Raw genomic sequence first — 6000 nt, 5'->3', positions numbered from 1 at the left:
ACACGGCGTCTTCTGGGCGATCGATGCGGCATCGCCTCATGCCAGTGCACCGTCCACATCAGCCACAGGTCAGCTGCTCATATAGGCCAGCCATACGCTACCCCGGGGAAGGAAGGAACGTACGGTCGCGCTGGCTGGACCATTGCAAAGCATACGCATATCGCATAATACAGAGTGTGGTGGTATCACATTCCCCTGTACACATTATGTTGTGCAATCCAGCTTGTCATAACTCATGGAGATACGGGGACAGTGAGGCGCACGATTGGTACCCCGACCAGTCGAATCTGCGTAGATGCAAACATTTGGAAAATTCGGATAAATCAGTTTCATCATAGGGGATGCAACGCGGCGTCCCACAAAGGCTTGCGAAATTGATAAGCCAATACTACTACTAAGCAGTTAGAACCGATCTCTCGGATATTCAACTTTGAGTCCGGGCTCATCTGCACCCGATGGACAGTAAAATCGTTAGAAATAGCAAACGAATAAAAAAAAAATCTGACTTCTTTTGTGGTGCAAGAAGATTCAGTGTGTGATGCCCGTGCTAAATTTGGTTAAGTTTGGACATTCGAGGAGTCCAAGGCATAAAGAACAAAATGACCTCCGAACATTGCAGAATTTCAAACTTTCTAACATGCCTGGATTTTTTTGTTAAGGACTCCTCAAATGTCCAAACTTGACCAAATTTGACATGAACATCACACACTCAAGCATCTTATCACCACAAAAAAGTTAGGATTTGAATTTTTTCCTATCTTTAATGATTTTATTGTTCATGTCCGAGCTCATTTGAGCCCGGGAGTCAAAACGCCTCTCTCCCGATCTCTTTAATTTTGAATATGTAGCAGGGTTGATTTTCTTACCGATAAAAGATGGACACAGAGTTTTCTGAACCCGAGCTCGCTCCTCATGAAAGGTAAAAAAAAATCTAAAACTTTTTTTATGATAAACACTTATGAATGTTTTAACTGTGCAAATTTTTTGTGGTGAAATGACATTCGAGGATGCTTAAGCAAAATAACTAAATCAATGCTCCGAAAATACTATGGTTGAAAGCATTTGGAGGGTCGATTTTGTTGCCCGGACCTCCATAAATGTCATTTCATCACAAAAAATTAAAGGCAGTCAAAACATTATGTTTATTGAAAAAATCATAGTTTTTTCTATACTTTCACTATTTATTCGGATTTATTGTTCATAGTGAGCATGTGAGCTCGGGATAAAAAAACACTTTCAAGAATTTATTTGCTCAAAATGGAGCATCAAGCATATACAAACTCAGAAATCACACACCTGGCCTCTGCATAGTTACGAAGCACATATCCAACATCAATGCACAAACACAAAAATCACATCGACAACTAGCAACGTCATACATGACCTGAACTATGCCTTGGTGGAGTAAAAAAAACCTTTGAAGCGATCAAAACAATCTACAACAACAACCATATCCATACCAACCATCTCTTTACATCAGTTGTGATGGCAACACAACTTTCTCTATCTCAACAGCTACATACATAGCACGGCCTTGTCGTCCTCGCCCATAGCGGCAACATCAGGCATAAAAAAACTTGTCATTGCCGCCAGATATACAAGATCCAAGATTCCCGATCCCGTCTCGGCATTCACCTAGCAACACAAGACCACACCTTCGACTATGCGCCTGAGCGGAGAACCGTCATACCATGACGCGGCAGGTCGATGTTGTCGCAGCACACAGCGCGTGCTAAAGCGGGGCGGAGTAGGCGCTATCAAAGAATAAAAACATGGCGGAAGATTGTGCATTGGTAGCACTAAGACCATCTACAGCCTGACTCCTCAAATTGACCGGGCGGACGAAGAACCACTAACCGGACAGGAGAGAGAAGCAAAAAGTTTATCCAACCGGACCCCTCAAAGCCTCCTTCAATGTTCGGGTTGTCCTGCCCGGGCTTGTCTCGGCAGTGATCCAGCGTCCGCTACATAGGCTTAGACCCACCACAAAGCACTGTTTTATTTATTTACTATCTTTTGAGTAAAATGCATGTGTGGTCCTAATTCTTTCACGAAAGTGTTGATCGGGTCCAAATTCTTTCAAAATGCACGTGTGGGTTCTAAATCATTTTAAGTTATTCACCTGTGGTCCTAATTCCTTCTGACCACCGCTGTCCTGCCTGCATGGTGCTTTGACCCTGGCCATGTAGACAGGAGGTCCAACGGCGGTTGGATATTTATGCAAAATTGGCCCCTATAATAGTTCTTCTTCTCGATCCCCGGCCCTTAGCTTGTCTGCAATCAAGCGCCACGGGAAGAAGTCTTTCGGTGCAACCCTAACCTTGGCACCGTCGTCTCCACCGCCAGTAGTAGCTCCTCTTGGGCCGCAGCTACCATCGGGGACGCTTCCATTGGTGCCATGCCCTTGACCCCGCGCATCCCGTCGTGACTAGCCCGAGCCGGAGCTCCCCTCCGCTGGTCTCTGGCAACTACGCCCTAGCACTGCCCAGCTCCCCCTTCCTCATGTTCCTTCCTTCACCTCATCCTAACTCCCATTCTCTCATCTGCCAATCATCCCGGCTCAGGAACCTCCATGGACAAATGCCCAAGATCCCCTGTTGCCGATTTGGATGCCGTCCGCCGGAACCTTGTGTCGCGGCCAGATATGGTGCCATGCGGCCGGATTCGTCCATCCCCACCGCCGCGGCTCTTCTCCTCCTCGGCTTCATCGAGTCACGTCACCCCCGTCCTCACCCGTCCCCAACGGGTGTGCGAGCGCCTGTTGGGCCACCGGCGCCATCGCTGGCCGAGCTCGCTCCCGCGTCGCACGCAGTACATGCTCACGCACGGCGATGGACACGACGGACAATGGATTATTCCTAGCGGCCGTCGCTGGCCTGCGCTTCTCACCGGAGCAGCGCTGTCGCCGTTGAGGGAGTCCTGGATTATGGGGTCCTCGGGCGTCTGGGCTATATAGCATGGGCCGGACTGATGGGCCATGAAGATACAAGATAGAAGGCCTTCCCCCCGTCTCTGGATGGGACTCTCCCTTGCGTGGATGGCAAGCTTGGCGTCCGGATGTGTAGTTTCCTTTCTTTGTAAACCGACTCTGTACAACCCTAGGCCCCTCCGGTGTTTACATAAACTGGAGAGTTTAGTCCGTAGAGGCTATCACAATCATACAGGCTAGATATCTAGGGTTTAGCCATTACGATCTCGAGGTACGTAGATCAACTCTTATAACCCCTATACTCATCAAAGTCAATCAAGCAGGAAGTAGGGTATTACCTCCATTAAGAGGGCCCGAACCTGGGTAAACATCGTGCCCCCTTTGTCTCCTGTTACCTTCGATCCTCAGACGCATAGTTCGGGACCCCCTACCCGAGATTGGCCGGTTTTGACGCCGACATTGGTGCTTTCATTGAGAGTTCCACTGTGTCGTCGATGGCGGGATCGATGGCTCGCCTTGTCATTAACGACAACATTACCTCTGGAGGGGCTCTAGCTCCTGGACAAGTCCTCCAGCTCGGCAGTTTCACCATGGGCACCCGCGCGGCCGTTAAGCCAAAGGCAGCCCTCGAAACCGCTAAACATCGTCTTCGCATCGGCCTTGAACACCCCAAAAAGATGGATCCAGCAGATGTCTCGTCCTTAAACGAGCTACTAGATCGCATCGCCGCCCCAGGAGTTGCAACAGCCTACGATCGGATTGGGCTTAAACCCGATCAGAGGGAAATCAGGCCCCCCCGATCACCCATCTGGTAGCGGTCGTGGAGGAACAAGCCGAGAATACTTCTCCCCCTAAGTTAAGAACAAGCTATGTTCGGATGTCCGAGTTCTGCGAGCCGGATACCCATCCTCGGGAAGAGACCTCATGTCCTCCGAACATAGAACCATGCGTTGAGCACAAAGGCCGCCAGGACACCCCGGATCCTGGGTTGGTGACCTCGCGAATTCTTCATACTCCGGATGTAATAGCGAGTCACGGTTCGGATTTTAACCCGCCCACCCACCACAAGTAATATTCCCCAAGCAATTCAGGTCCTCCAGATGTATGTGACCTAATGTATGTATGGCAGCAACCTGAGGAAACGGTCCATCAGTTTTGGGCCAGATTCCTCCTTGTTAAAAACATGATCAAAGATTGCTGCGACGACGACGCGGTTTCAGTATTTTGCCGCAACTGTAGGGACGAGGGAATCCTTAACGCCCTCAACCGCTGCCGCATACTGCACTTTGCAGATTTGGCACCCATCGTACAGAAGTACTGCGCAATGGAAAGCGCTTGGAAGGCCCAGACAGCTCGGTGGGAACCGCCTGCCTTCAAGCAGCCCACCGGACGGACAAAAAGGATGCACCCTTATGGGGTACCTGACTATCATCTCATGGAAAAAAAAAGTTAACTCCTTCACGGGACACAGAACTGTCCTTGACGACCTGCTCGACAAACCCTGTCAGATACATACGACACCGAATACCGAACCAACACATAGCCTTCGGGCATGTTGGGTACTCCGGCAGGTGGCTAAGAGCGGCGAGGCCATCCTCACCAACATTACTCCAGAGAGGCGCCCTTCGAGGACGCCGATCTCAACGTTTTTACGCTCTTCGAGACCTTTTCTTCCAACAACCGGTGCAAAAGGGCATTATGCAACCTTGCCGAAGTCAGCCAGGTAGCCGCAATAAATCCTTGGAATGACATGGCGATACCTTTCACCGTCGATGACGAGCCAAGGGCCAGATCAGTCCGAGCACCAGCCGCCTTGGTCTTAAACCCAATAGTGGATGGCTTTCGGCTCACCAAAGTGCTCATGGACGGCGACAGCGGACTGAAAATCATCTACGAAGATACGCTCCAAAAAATGCAGATGGACAAAAGTCGCATTGAGCAAAGCGGCACCACTTTCCGAGGCATCATCCCTAGTCGAGAAGCACAAAGCTCGGGGAAGATCAAACTCGACGTCGTATTCGGCACGCTGGAAAACTACAGGTCCGAAGAGTTACTCTTCCACGTGGCACCTTTCAATAGCGGATATCACGCCCTGTTAGGGCGAGATGCATTCACACGCTTTCAAGCCATACCCCATTACGGGTACATGAAGCTCAAAATGTCAGGGCCCAACGGGGTTATCACTATCGCTAGTGATTCGGATATAGCACTCCGCGCCGAAAACAAAACTGCATCCCTGGCCCTCGAGGTGCTATCCGAGGCCCTCGAGGTGCTATCCGAGGCCCTCGCGGCCGAGGAACTAACCACTCTGCTCTCTACAGTGGACAAGGACAATGTAATCCTCGACAAGAGGCCCAAATCCACTTCCTTCTAACCAGCAGATGAAGAAGTCAAATTCAAGTACACCCAACGGATCCTAATAAAACAACAGCCATTGGAGCACAGTGGGGTTCAACGGTCGACGCCGCTCTAAGAGCGTTCCTGCACGAGAATTGGGACATCTTTACCTGGCATCCTTCAGATATGCCAGGAATCCCACGCAGACTGGCCGAACATAGCCTCAACATAATAAAGGGGTTCAAACCAGTCAAGCAAACGCTGCGGCGATTTTTCGCACCCAAGCGACAAGCTATGGGGGAGGAGCTAGCCAAACTACTTGAAGCCGGGTTCATCAGAGAGATCAAACACCCGGACTGGCTAGCAAACCTGGTCATGGTGCCAAAGAAGGACAAATCTTGGCGCCTTTGTGTCGATTTCAAAGATCTCAACAAGGCCTGCCCTAAGGACCCCTTCCCACTGCCCCGCATTGACCAAATTATTGACGCAACTGCAGGACACGATTCACTGTGCTTCCTCGACGCATACTCTGGATACCATCAAATTAAGATGAAGGAATCCGATCAGGCCGCAACGGCATTCATTACTCCATATGAGCCTTTCTGCTTCAACACTATGCCTTTCGGACTCAAAAACGCCGACGCCACTTACCAACGCATGATTCAAACATGCCTGGAAAAACAAATTGGCAAGACGGTGGAGCATATGTAGATGATGTAGTCATCAAAACTAAA

Source organism: Aegilops tauschii, chromosome 1 (genome assembly GCF_002575655.3).
Source record: "Aegilops tauschii subsp. strangulata cultivar AL8/78 chromosome 1, Aet v6.0, whole genome shotgun sequence".
NCBI lineage: Eukaryota > Viridiplantae > Streptophyta > Magnoliopsida > Poales > Poaceae > Aegilops > Aegilops tauschii.
This window is presented reverse-complemented; position numbering follows the sequence as displayed.